Source organism: Caretta caretta, chromosome 13 (genome assembly GCF_965140235.1).
Source record: "Caretta caretta isolate rCarCar2 chromosome 13, rCarCar1.hap1, whole genome shotgun sequence".
Classification (NCBI taxonomy): Eukaryota; Metazoa; Chordata; order Testudines; family Cheloniidae; genus Caretta; species Caretta caretta.
Genome location: NC_134218.1, coordinates 16,351,194 through 16,365,672, shown reverse-complemented (window position 1 = coordinate 16,365,672; position 14,479 = coordinate 16,351,194). Strand labels below are relative to the sequence as shown.

The 14,479-nt window shown below is 39.9% G+C and overlaps 1 protein-coding gene across 3 annotated transcripts in view; it reads left to right on the top strand.

Moving 5' to 3' along the window:
* PTPN1 (protein tyrosine phosphatase non-receptor type 1) overlaps nucleotides 1–14,479 on the top strand; it is a 62,507-nt gene that overhangs the window by 26,808 nt on the left and 21,220 nt on the right. The window contains exon 1 of one of the 3 annotated variants that reach the window (XM_048820655.2): nucleotides 11,183–11,264. The exons of the other annotated variants lie outside the window; for them this stretch is intronic. The gene's annotated coding sequence lies outside the window, so the exon portion shown is untranslated. Of the gene's footprint in view, nucleotides 1–11,182; nucleotides 11,265–14,479 lie in introns of those variants that run through there. 3 annotated transcript variants of the gene reach the window in all.

Below are 14,479 nucleotides of genomic sequence, written 5' to 3'. Positions count from 1 at the left end.
GGCCTGAATAAAAGTACAAGCTCATGTGCACACACATGTACTGCCTGTGTCCTCTTGGCATGCAAACTACAATGAAGCGTATTAAAAACGAACACAATTCAGTCCGTTATAGAAAGGTTTCAGCATGCAGGGCTTTGACTGCCTTTCTGTGGAGTGAAGTAGTATAACTTCTGTTACTCATTGCAATAGCTATAAACTGTTGATTCCAGGAAGTACTATTAGGTGCAAAGTAAATTGAATCAGATTGGCAAACTAACTGATAAGTAATATGGACATAAGGAACTGAAAACGAAAAGGATGTCTGAAAGTCAGGGCTGGAAATGTTTCCTTTGAAGTGTATGCTGAAGTTGCTGGGGGTAGGTTTTTTGGGTTTTTGTTTTTTAAATGACTTAAAACACGTTTTAGAAATTTTCTTGAAACATTTGTCTTGAGAAAATGGTTGCAATGTTTGGCTGTTATGTAGTTAAACTGCTGTGCTACTTGATTAAAAGACAAGCATACTTTCCAGGAAAAGGTGAAAGGACACACATACCACAGATCAGTTTCGTTTGCCATTTTCCGAACTTCAAGCAGATATTCTAGTGTGAAATGCAATCTTTATACTAAGGCTTGAGAAACCGTAAAATACGAGGACTGTCTGTTTCATTAAGTGCAACATAGTGCACTCTTAAACTCAGTGTATTTGAGGGCAAAAGATGAGACCACAAAGCTAATTCTCTGGATCTGGTTGCCTTGAAGCCTCTTACTAGGTTTCACTTTATCACTTAATTTGAGGATATCAGCATTTGTAATTGATTGGGAGCTGGAGTTATTGTTACTCTTTCAAATATTGGCGAGTCAGTCAATCTAAATATTCATGCATCACAGACTTTAAAATTGGGAGAGTGGCTGCATACTCACATAAAGGCATGTTGTTCAGCTGGGAAGTTTCTGGAAGTGTTTAGATCAAAAACAGAGTCAAGAGTCTTCAGTATTCCTGCTTTACTTACAGATGAAGAAGTCCACAACGTTACTTCAGAGAGGTTCCTCAGTTGAAGAGGCTGAGTGCTGAGATGGTGTGGAAGCCAGCTCCCAGGAATCTGTTTGGAGCCAAAATATCAACAGAGGGAACAAGACACATTTGTCTTACTGTCATAGATATGCCAGGGCTATTTTAAATTCCAAAACAATAATGCAAAAACCTGGGTTTCTATGGTTTAACTTTGTAATATGCAGGTAATCACAGGGCTGCAATTGCAATTTAAGGCAATTGCTGTGTCATTTGGGAAGATGTGATTCAAAAACAATAAAGGGCAACTAGCTTGGCCGCCATCTGCAGGATTTTTCAAGGTGGAGGAGCCAATTTGCCAGGATGGAAACCTTGGCAAACCAATGTAGAGCAAAGGATTTAAAGCAATGACGCTCAGGCCACGTCTACACTGGTCTACACTAAGGCCACGTCCAGTGGGTAGTGATCGATCTATCGGGGATCGATTTACCGCGTCTAGTGTAGACGCGATAAATCGATCGCTCTGCTGTCGACTCCGGAACTCCACCAGGGCGAAAGGCGGAAGCTGAGTCGATGGGGGAGCGGCGGCCGTCAATCCCGCGGCGCGAGGACGTGAAGTAAGTGATTCTAAGTCGATCTAAGATGCGTTGACTTCAGCTACGCTATTCTCATAGCTGAAGTTGCGTATCTTAGATCGATTTCCCCCTCCTCCCCCCAGTGTAGACCAGGCCTTAGACTGAGGCTTGCGACCCACAAGTGGCTTTTTAATGTGTCTCTTTGCAGCTCATGATATTAAAACACTATGTGTGATTTAATTAACAACCAGTCAGGATGCTTGGTCCGTCATTTCGCTATGAGAATAAAATATAGAGAGTTGCCAATTCTGGTTGTACGTATTCCTGGAGGTTTCATCAGGCTAATTTGGCTCCTGAACCACTGAAGTCTGAGTCACTGATTCACAGGAAGGAGTAAGGTGAAGGAAACTTGCAGCAGGTCTCCAAGGTATTACTATGTGAGCAGGAGCTGGTGACTGTTTTAAATGCTGCATGCCAATAATAAGGAGCCTTTATAGGAAACTGGGGATGTGCTAATTATTCTCTTAATGAAATAAAATATCCCAAGTGCTGCAACCCGAGAATAGAGTTTGTATGCTAATGTCGCAGTTCTACACTCCTTTATGAGATAACATCGAAAAGTCTCAAAACCAGCTTTACAAATAACACATTCAGCTGTGAGTTTGTCTACACTGCTCCTTACCCCACCTGCAAACCCCCTCCTAAAAAAAGAAAAACCTGTGGAAGCCAGTCTCAGAGCACGGGTCAACTGGTTTGGTCTTGTGCTGTCAAGCTAAAAATAGCAGTGTAGACATTCCCATTTGGACTGGAGCTCAGGCTCTGAGACCCACCTCCCCTCACCGGGTTTCAGAGCCCAAATAGTCATGTCTACGCTTCTATTTTTAGCCCTGTACTGGGATCCTGAGTCAGTTGACCCCAGGCTCTGAAACTCACTGCAGTGTGCTCTTTTTTTGTTTTTTGTTTTTTTTAAACAGCATTACACATACCTTTTATCTTGCATGCAACCTAATGCTTGTGTTAGATCTTTACTGTTTTTGTATCTTTAAAGTACTGTGTACACCTAAAACTTGGGTAAGTTGCATGTGAAAGGGGAAGACTGCTCGTGAAACAGGATTTAATTACTGTGCTTGTGTTCATTTACAGGAACCCTTTTGTGGTTCAAAGCCTTGTATGTAGTGGTTTCAATATACTGAAATCAATTACAAGAAATCAGACTAGGCTGATTCATTTTCTGCATATTGATTTATGCCCAAGGTGAAACTTGTGACTTCAACAGAACATAAGTGATTTCTTTATTTTTCATCTTCGCACAATCCCTTCAGGGGGTTTCTTAAATTTCTTTGTGATCAAGTCTTCTAATAGTATGAGATTAGAATCCAAACAGAAATGGTACAGAGTAATTCCTGTAATGTTAACTTAAAGTACAGCTAGTTCATGTTCACATGGAATGAGCATACTCCATGCTTTTTTGTTTTGTTTTGTTTATCTAGGCCAGAATTTTCAAAAGGACTCGGCACCCACAGTCCAGTCCAGATTTTCAGAATAGGTCAGCATCCTCTTAGGTACCAAAATAAGTGGCCAGATTTTTGGGGACCATCAAAGCTCACCACCTTCCACTCTGAGTACAAGCTGAATTTCTTTGGCCTTGCCTTCTCTAACAAACATGTGGCAACGTGTAAGCAAAAGAAAATTTTTACAATGTTGCAAAACAAAACAGTCCACACACTTCTCCCCCAGGGAGAGCATGAGATAAATAGCAGAGATTTTAGTCATGTTGCTTAATGCAGTTCTGGAAGACACTCAGCGACTGAGTTCAGTGTAAGAACCCAGATAGAATAGAATTTCAAAACAGCTCAATGCTTATTGTGTGGTGGTCCTTGTTTTAATGAATCAAACTCAGTCTAAACACTTGAAATACCTTGAAATATTCTTTGCACCAAAAATTGAAAGTAGTTTACTTACACTGTTATAGTTTCAGGTTTACTTCAGTGTGATGAAAGATCAGTTTTGAGGCTACTCATGTGCCTTATTATAGGAAAACCTTTTGTTCTTAAGCTGTAAAGAACATAGGAACTGAAACAATGGCTATATTGACCACAGATACATGAAGTGAATTTTTTCATTCTTGTGAACTTATTTTCTGTTTAAGTTATAGGCAATACCGATAACCCTCTCTTCTGAAAGAAGTAAATGGTTGGTTGAGTATGCACAAGAGAATAGATTTGATAAAAGCAGTGTCAGTTCATATGAAATCTTAAGGCAGGTAAAAAATCTTAGTTTCTAGGTTTTTAAAAGGTTATCTACTTTTTTTTAGTGCTGTTTCAGAGTAGAACAGATAGCCCCAACATATTGAAAAAATTAGATCCCTCCTTTAATTCAGAACAAGGCAGCAGATGTGACAATTTGTGGCACCTTCTATAGATTTCAGAAAGAACTTGTCTATTAAAGAGTATACTAACTTCTTTTCTGTAATTCAGTTGCTTTTGAAACCGTTCTCTTTGTATAAAGTTTGACAGCTGCAATTCTCATTTCTTAAGACAATATACATGTAACCTAGTTCGTTGGCATTGCGTTATCAATAGTTTGTTTTTCCTCAAAGGATCTCTTTCCATTAACTTCAGTGGATTTTGGATTAAGCCCACACTTCAGTGTGTTGGTGCTATGTTTATTCTGTTATTTCTGTTGCTAAAAACTGGTCCCTGGCTGCTGCAAACTCTGGTGCATTTGAATATACAGTTAGAGGGTTCTTTTTATTATTTTTTTTGTGTATAAAAGGAAGATGTTGGTAAGTGAGATTTTTAGATTTAAAGAGAATTTTTAAATAGTTGGCGATTCTTGCTAACATTGTTTAATGTGAACAGATTAGTGGCAAATCCTATGCACACAACCAAATCAAGCATTTTTTCAACTTTGCAATCTCCTGCCCTTGCTCGAGAACAATGCTTGAAACTATTTGAACAAGATTATCATATCTCTAACCTTTAAAGAGCCCATATTCTATGTAGTTCACTATATAGCTTTATAATGCAAGGATGAAATTTTTCAGGATTTTTAAATACAATATACTTCTAATACTCAAAATTCAGATGTCTGTCTATCAATACTGTAAGGGTGCAGTTCAGTTCTAGAAAGTTTAGACCCATGTAGGAGAACTTAAAGCATTTGAAGTCCAAGTTTTGAAAATGTATAATAGAAAAATCACTAGAGCTCTATTGTGTATTAGATTTTTGAATTAGCGAACAAAATACTACGTCCCAAGACGTATCTTTGACAAAACAAGTGAACCATGTAGTTTAGTTTTGCTAGGTTGATAGTGTTCTGGTAAGTGTATTTGGAACCTCACTGTGCCACTCTTCATCTTTGCTGAGAAACTGAGTATGAGTGTGTTAGTTGTGTCAATTTTTGCAGAGTGAGAATTAAGATTCCAGTGTGCTTTATTCAACACCAGGCTCATTCTCTTCAGTGTTGGATGCAATTGTGCAGAACATTTGTTTCAAAATGCAAATAAAATACCACCACCCTGCTAACTTTAAAAAATGCACATACTTTTTCTAGGTTTCTGATTATCAAAAATATCATCCGCTCAATTTTCACAAATATTGAGTTCCTGCAGAGCCAGTGAGGGGGAGCAGTCCTGCTTTGTCACGTTTTTTAAATGGTCACTTGCTCTCATATTTCTTAGCTAATCGATTTGATTTTTGGAAAGGATAATTAACTATTTGATTTAAAAACTAAAATCTGTTTGTCCCAGGGCTTAAATGTGGCCAGAGCAGAGCTCTGGTAAATATTTCTGAGCCCTGGTGGCTCCTCTTCTTTCCCCCGCTCCTCCCCTGGTGGGCCTGAAACCTGGAGGCCAGAGCCATGAGCTAGAGGTTTTTATAGCATGGGCCGGGGGGGGGAAGGGCTTTGGGAAATCTGAGAATTTAAAGTCTGGCTTGTCCCAAACTATTAGCCCCAATTTTATATATACATAAATGTGTTCTATACCAGCAGTTTTCAACCAGGGCTGTCAGTCCAGGGCCTTCCCCTGTGGGGCTGTGAGTAGAATTCATGGGGTCCCCCAAGCATGGCTGGCATTAGATGCGCTAGGATCCAGGGCAGAAAGACGAAGCCCCACCACGTGGGACTGCAACACGGGGCCCCGAGCTCCACCATTCTGGGCTGAAGGTGAAGTCTGAGCAACTTAGCATTGTGGTGCCCCTTGTGGTGTGGGGCACTGGGCAGCTACCCTGCTTGCCACCCCCTGACGCAGGCCCTGGCTTTTATATGCAGAAAAATAGTTGTTGTGGCACAGTGGGCCTGTGGAACTTTTATAGGATGTTGCGGGGGGGCCCTCAGAAAGAAAAAGGTTGAGAACCCCAGTGCTACACCATTTTAAACCTATAAAATATTAAAGGTACAGTGGAGTCTGGCACTCTAATTCCTACTTTCCCTTTAAGGTTAATTTCACGTGTATAAAACGTACTTCAGTGTAAAGTAATTGTGTGTGTGTGTAATAAGATAATGACCTTGGGTGAACACAAAAGATGAAGTCACTCCACAGTTCCTCTTCCATCAGTTATGTCCTCAGAACCTCTCCACTGAATTGCATCTCTGTATTCATTCCAGTGCCATCTACTGTTCTGTTATAGCTTATACACAATGAGAGTCCTAGCTCTGGAAAGATTACCATTTTGATGATTGTACTCTGAGTGTGCAGCCAGAACCATCTGGTTTCATTGTCTTAAAGGATCTGGGAGAAGCCTCTTGTCAGGTGCTTTTTTTTTTCTTCTCTCAAGCACTTTTCACAGAAATATTTAGATTTGCAAAAAGGCTACATATGTTATCCGAGAACATTTGGTTTTGGTCATGTCCTTGTATAAGTACCAACGAAGGCTGTCCGTAAGAAGTTGACACTGTCACTTGTCAGTCCAGGAGTTAAAATGTTATGTAGCAACTCTCTTGAAATGTCATCCTATAAAAGGTTGAAATGTCCTGAGGGTCAGGGAGAACAAAATTTTTAGTTCATATAAAAACGGTTGTTAATGGAATCCAAACATCACTGTGCAAAAATTGTAAAAACTAAATTTTTTCTAAATCTGGATCTGAATTTGCTGTACAGACTAATGCAGAAACTACCTCAGGAGCTAAATAGACATCTGGATTTTCAAATGTACCCAATATACTAGAGGTGAGCCTGAGCCAAAATACTGGATCTGAAAACCTCCAGTCTTTGGGGAACTTAAGATCTGTATCTGATCTTCACTATTCATTTCCCTTCTCTAAACTGCATAGGTGGTGAATTAACTGACTTATATCTCGACGCTGTAGTAAGACTGTGGTTTGTTTCCTGGCACTGATTCTTGCTTGATATTGTAAATAGTAAAAGCTTTTCCTCTGCACAAATACTTGTCAAAGAGCCATTTTGTTTTTCAGTCTCCACCTCCAATATTTTTCCCTCATGCTCACTTCAGGAGCAGTGAAGAGATTTGCTGAATAGGAAACAGAGTTGTGCAAGTGAGGAAGAGGGGAGAAGCAATATTTATTAAAAAAAAAAAAAAAAAGATGCTCCTGTTTTAGTTTTGTTTCCTGTTCAGCTGTCACATTATGAGCCTTTTGAATTAGCTGAACAATGTATTCCTGCCACCTATTGTGAACGTCTTATCTTCTTAGTCTTATTTTTCATGTTTTAACCTTCTAATTTATTTAAATTTTGAAGACATCCATATAACTTTTAGTCTATTAGAGCTTCATTGACATTGTCTTTTTTTAAAAACAAAAAAAAGAGCCTTCACTACAAGTGATCAAAACCGTAATTGATTTTTTTTTAAAAAAAAAAGGTTGAAAAGTCAGAAATATGAAAGGTGGTAATATGTAGGGACTGACAAATTGTCAGATCCTCAGCTGGTGTAAAGTCCACATAGCTCCACTGACTTCAGTTCTCCAACTTTTTCTTTCTTTTCAGATCATAGAATATCAGGGTTGGAAGGGACCTCAGGAGGTCATCTAGTTCAACCCCCTACTCAAAGCAGGACCAATCCCCAGTTTTTGCCCCAGATCCCTAAATGGCCCCCTACAAGGATTGAACTCACAACCCTGGGCTTAGCAGGGCAATGCTCAAACCACTGAGCTATCTCTCTTAATATATTTACAAAAAACATTTAAGTGTTCATAGTTTCCAAAGCCAGAAGGGACCACTGTGATTATCTAGTCTGACTGCCTGTGTAACACAGGCTACAGAACTTCCCCAAAATTCCTATTCGAACTAGAGTAAGTCTTTTAGAAAAACCTCCCCTTTTGATTTTCAAATTGCCGATAATGGAGAATCTGCCAAAATCTTTGGTAAATTGTTCCAATGGTTAATTACCCTCACTGTTAAAAACTATTCCTTATTTCCAGTCTGAATTTGTCTATTTTCCACTTGTAGGCATTGGGTCTTGTTAGATTTTCTTCCACTAGATTGAAGAGCCCATTATGAAATATCTGTTCCCTGTGTAGATACTTGGATTGTGATCAAGTCTCTCCTTAACTTGCTCTTTTAAGATTAAATAAAATCTTGTTTAGGTGGCAAAGTCAAACACTTGAAGGTTAGGAAATGCCAGATTTAGGGTAGCTCATATAACTTTAATTCTACCCTCATTTTAAAGTTGTGCATTTAGGGTTGTTGTTTTTTTTACTTCCAATCATATATTGGACTCCTATACAGCTAGCGTCTTTCAGTAGAAACTAGTTAGTCCTGTTTTCCCCCTTTTTGCCCTTACTACCTAGAGGTTCCCAAATTGCAATTTCTAAATCTTGGCCCAAAAGTGTAAATTTGTGTTGCTAAGTGCACACCCAAATGATCAGAATTCAGAATGTCTTCAGATGAACTAGTTACCTAATTTACACAGTCCTAGGCGGTGTAGAAGAGTGAACTCACTGCTAGAATGCATCCTTAAAGCATGGGTGTGGTGTAGTAGCTCTCCTGTCTAGTACCCCTTGCCAACAGTCATGCTGGTCCCTCAGTGGTCCACCTCTTCTCATGACTCATGTTTTAGTCACGCCCCATTCAGGTTGACAAAATCTAGCATAAATAAATAACCCTGGTCCTTCCATCTAATCTGTCGTCCTTGGGTTTTGGAACCTTCTCTCAAAGTTTCTAGCAGCCCATATCTTAAGGGCTTCCCATCACCTTAGCAGTGGCAGGTAGGGGAACCCAGGTTCATCCTCTACACTATACCCTCTTGCTGCCACCCCCCTGGACTTTGTTCGATGAAGCCTGTCTCTGGGCTTTTCTCCTCACTCTGTGTAAGAGCTTCTTGTTCCTTACAGATCTCTCCATTCCCTACTATCAGGAGTGTAACATCAAAGTTTCTCCTTGCAGCCCCTTTCTGCTTCATGTGTCCTTTGTTTATAGCACCACCCAGCCCCTTCCCAGATGGGTTCCATCATTAGTTAGGCCAGGCCCACATGAACCCTTTCACCACATGTGTGGGGTAGTCACCCCATCACAGCAGGCAATACAGGTTTTGTAAATTATGATCCTCTAAAGTGTGGGTCTACAATTTTTTTTAGACCAGTTGCACCTTGTTCATGGAGCACAACAAAGCCCTAGCTTAGGGATGTCTGATTGCTAGGGTAATCAGAATGGGTATAGGTTTCTTTAAAGCCCTTTCCTTCATGCTGACATAATTTAATGGCACATTCCAGCCTAGCTCATGCATTCTGGTGGCTGTGCATTTCAGCAACCGCAGCCAACTGACTGTAGACATGGAAGTCCTGCTTATACTGCATCACTGCAGCCTGTTTCAAATTGCCTACATAGTACTGAATCAGCAAGGGGCTTTCTAGGAAAACCATGTTGTAGGTCTGTGATTACAATTTCTTAACCTTATGGAGCAATCACTTGCTCAGCCACCCTTACACGGAACTCTTGAGAAATGTACGTACACGCCCACTGGCTTACCTAGTTCCCAGATATATGAACAAGCAAATCTCTATAACCGGTGTCGTCAAAAGTGATGTGAACATTTTATTCAATTGTACAACTTCTACAGCTTGTCACTTTATTTCATGAATCTGGGTGGAATTTTATAAGCTGTGTTTATACAGGTCAGATTAGATGATCATAATAGTTCCTTCTGGCCTTAATATCTATGAATGAATGAACCGCTTGGCATATGTGGTCCAAAGCTATATTCCTAAAGAATTTTATATCAGGGCTACTGAAGTCTGGTTAACACGTTTATCAGGCAGGTGTCTGCATAGAAAGGGAAAGCCACTCTTGTTGCCCCAACCAGTTGAATGTCAGTTTCATCCAGTGTGTTCTTGAATGCTTTATCACAATAATTCACTTCATATTCTGGCTCACAAGTGTTCCCTTTAGAGAAGGACTAGGGTCACTGGCGCTCAGTTCTGCGACGTCCTGCGTTTTCCCTTTGAGCCTAAAAAGGATTTTCCCCTAAATTAATCCAGCTGTTTGTTTCTACAGGACCCCTCAACACTTGTTCCTCTTGTGATCTCAGGAGGGAAAAGCTATGTATTGTATGACGTCTCCTAGCAAAGGAGCATTCCAAAGAGTAGCAGCTTTCCCCTAACTTCTAATTGTGACTTATTTTATTGTGCTGCCATTCTTTGTGGCACCTGTATCAGTAAATGGAGATTAGGAAATTGATTATTTTAAGTAAAATTCGTTCATTTTGAGATTAGTGTTGTGCTGATTACTAAAAGCATTAAGGAAGCTTTAAATGTTAAATATGTGATTATTTCAGTGTATACCAGACTACTATGGCTCACTGTAGCTGTGCTCATAGGGTCTTGGCAACTGCTGTTTCCCAGAGATAGACAGGCAGTGAGTGACAATATAACAGAGGACCTCTTATCCTATGCTGCACGGAAATTATTTTCCCAAAGAGTTTATGGGTAAATATATTTTTCATTTTACCCATTAATCATGCTATCTACAGACTTAAGGTCAGATGCAAACCATTGAAGTCAGTGGGCTTTGGACCAAGCTCTCCCCCCTCCCCCCCCGCCATGGTAATATGAGTTGTAACTACTGACACACAAATGCTTGCAAGGAAGTGATGTCCACCATATGATTATGAATACAATGTACCTGAATGATTGCTGACAGATCCACAAAGGTATGTAGGCTCCTAACTTGAAATCGGTGGAAGTTAGGACCCTAAATACCTATGTGAATGTGGAACTTAATTTTTCTGTGGCTCGGTTTCCTGCCTATAAAATAAGGATGCATGTAAAGCACTCTTGATATATTCTGATGAAGGGCACTATAAAGTTAGTGTAGCAGGTGGCCTAAAACTAAAATGGAAAAAGCTGAACTTGGTTATACATAGTGACTTAATTCAATGTTTGGGGCTACATAGCTTTATGGTATTTTGTAAAGCTGCTAATGGTACTAGGGGCCAGAAACCCTGATCTGACCAAAATGTGCTCAGCTTGAGGAAGGGGAAAGTTGACTCTAAATGACTTTTCCACTTACCGAGTCCTGAAGCCCATTTGGCCCCTAACATAGCTGAGAGCTGCTCTCCCCTCTTGAAAAAGCACAGAAAGGTCTTTAACTTTTACCTGTATTATTATGATAGATCTAGATCAGAAATGGGCAGAAAAACATTGATTTGTCTCATCTGAAGTACAGCATTTCAACAGACTTCCTCTTCCAAAGCTACAAGTTACTGCCCTGAAATATCTGTGGTGGGTACAGGACTTAAACCCATGAGGTGAGTGCTATCAAATGAGTCATACTCAGAACCAGAAGATTTAACTTCGGAAAACTGACTTTCAGTTCTAGTCCTCAAGTTTTATAATGCATGACATTTTAAATTGTGTTATGCTTCCCTTTTAAAATGATAGTGTCGCTGTAGAGGCACCATATAAATGCAATTCAAGAAAGTGTTAATTATCCTTATCAATCCCTGTATTCGTCTACCAGCCTTTCATTTATTATACTGACATTGACTTTGAGTCACTCTGACATGACACTTGCATGTTTTGAATTTTTGAAAGTGTACTTTTTTTTTTTCTTGTGGCTTCCTACATAGATTATACTACCATAGGACTGACACATTTTGAAATTGCCGATCTGGTAACTGATCCCTGACAGTGGCCAATACCAGAAGCTTCAGAGGAACGTGCAAGAAACCCTAGAGTGGACAATTTTATGTAATAACTTGTGCCAGAAGAGGACACTTCTTTTAATAACCCCCTCCACTGAGGGCATCTGTGCTATGATTAAGTCATTTCGTGTTCTGCGGGACTTCTCATTACCATTGGCTGCACAAAGAGCTACCACTGCAAAAAAAACAAACAAACAAAAAGAACCACCACCCACTACCATCAGAAATATATCTGGCTCCTGAGATCCATGCATTCATGACTTTCAAGATTGACTATTTTATGCAGTTCGCTAGATTTAGAATGAAGCCCCGTGGACTAATTGGGGTTTTTTTCAGGACAACAATTAGCATCAGAGGTCCCTATGGACACTTCACTGCGGTGCTCCATTCACTGCACTGACTCCCCATTTAGCGTAGAAGCCAGTTCAAAGTAAGGACAGACTTTGAAAGCTCTCCAGGGGTTTCTTGAGCTACCTGAGAGAAAGTATTACCCTCCATGACAGTGATTTACCACAACAGGTATGTCTACACTGCAGTTAGACCCACCCTGCTGGCTCAGGCTTAAGGGCCGTTTAATTACAGTGTAGACAGTTGGGCTGCAGTCTGAGCCCAAATATCTACACTGTAATTAAACAGCCCTTAAACCTGAGCTTCATGAACCTGAGTCAGCTGGCATGGGCCAGCCAGGGGTATAGACATACCCAATCAGGCAAAACAAGAGCACCTACTAACTTCCTGCCTTCAGATCTAAATAGCAAACTCATCTGTTTGACCTAGCTTTCATACAGTTTCTTAAGGCAATGCAAATTTAGCATATTTTCCTACCTTGGAGATTGAAAAGAGATCACTGCCTTTATTAAGCCTTTGTCTACATGATGCACCTTTTAGAGACACAGCTGTGCTGCAACAGCTATGCTGCTAAAAGGCGCGCAGTGTAGCTGTTGTTTGTCGGCAGGAGAGAGTCTCCTGCTGACAAAAAAAAAAAAAAAAAACTTCCACTCCCAGTGAGCAGCAGCAGCTTTGTCGTTTGTATAGGATTTTTTCCTATATCTATGAATATTCTTAGTCTATATCAATGTCTAATACTTTTCAACCTTACTGAACGCTTGGCTTCAATGGTATTTGTGGCAACGAGTTCTTGGGGAGGGTGGAGAGTATCTTCTATCAGTTAAAGTTCCTTTGTGTGACTGAAGCATCATTGCAATTCTTCTATAAAATGTAAAAAAAAGCTGATGTTAGCAGTTTAGATACTTAGGAGCCATTACTGGCTTTCAGTGGCACAAGGCAGGTTAGTGCCTCCGCTTTATATATTGGATTGAATTAATAAAACCATATAGAATTTTTTGCTTACATTACATGTTGATTTCTTTGCACATGGACCTCAAGTCGTCGTCTTTACGCTTAAAAAGACTATGTAGGCTCTGTGGGGAGTAGATTTAGAAAACCCTTTTTGCCGTTCCCTTTTTGGTCTTGATACTTCAATTTGTGCATGGTAGCAAAAGCTAAAATAAAAAATGACCAGTCTGTGATGTGTGTAAGTTGCCAAGGCTTCATGTTCCTGGGATGTTGTACTGCTGAAGTTGAGACTATATTCATCATACTGGTAGCCTGCGTTCTCCATCAGAATTACAGGCAGCCATGTGTTAAGTTATAAAAAGATAGTAGCTGATCTCCAGCCCTATTCAGCAGGGAGCTGTGTCAGATCACTGTACTAATTTGGGGCAAGTAGTTATAAAATATAACTCATCACACAATATAGTCTGTACAACATACTCGGAGATTGCTGCTAAATCTACGGGGAGGAGTAGGAAAGGAGAGGAAGGAATTGAATGCTTGCAGTTGGTAGGTCACTTTGGACAAAAACATTCCTATGATTTAGCACTTCTCTGTATGCCTAAGGTTACCGCTCTGCAAAATCATAAAGAGTACCAGTCTGATTTGGACCGAATTCAAAGGGCCGTATCCTCAGCTGGCATAAATTGATGTTTGCTCTATGTCAGGGAGCTACACCAGTTTAACCAGCTGAGGATATGATCCTAAAAATGTAAATTTCTTACTGTAAAATTTAGTTTAATTTGATTAACCACATAAATCAGAGTGTCTCAAATTCAACCCTAGTGGAAAGGGAGGAATTTGCCCTAATATCTTTAGTATTTTTGGATGGCCTTTGAGCCATGCTAAACTGTACATTTTACACACAGACACAAGATGTCTGTCTTGGGACTCCTTAAATTGCCTTGTAATAGCTAAATCTGAACTCTGCAGCGAGTGCATTTCTGGCAGTTTTCATTCAGATTTTGTTCCAGCCTCAGTGTGTTTTAAAACAATAAAAATAATAATCTACAATGAATGACATGATCTCTTCTCTGATGGTCCTGGTAACAACGTTCTTTCAGGTTGTACTCTTATGCAGCATATGATATGTATGTCTGCCTGATTTCTATAAATAAGGGTTTATATTCAAGTTGGGCAGTATTGTGCTGCTTTATTTCTTCTGAGTTTCTCTCAGAGGCTTGAGCTGTTAGCTACATCTGAAAAAAGGCTGGAGGAAGAGCTGGATGATTCTGTCAGTATTATCTTGGGGAATGGCATCCTTGCTTTTATGTAGAGTATGCACTGAGTGCAAAGAACCCCTTTTGTCATTTGCAGCTCCAGAACAGCTTGCTGATGACTCGAGATAAGGATCCAAATTAACTTAACTAGACATGACTAGTTTTGGGCTGTTAATATAGACTTATAAAATGGTGACGTGTAGAATAGTAAATGATAGCCATTTCTAACCATCTTTCTTAGTGAACTCTTTAATGTGTAGCTGCGTG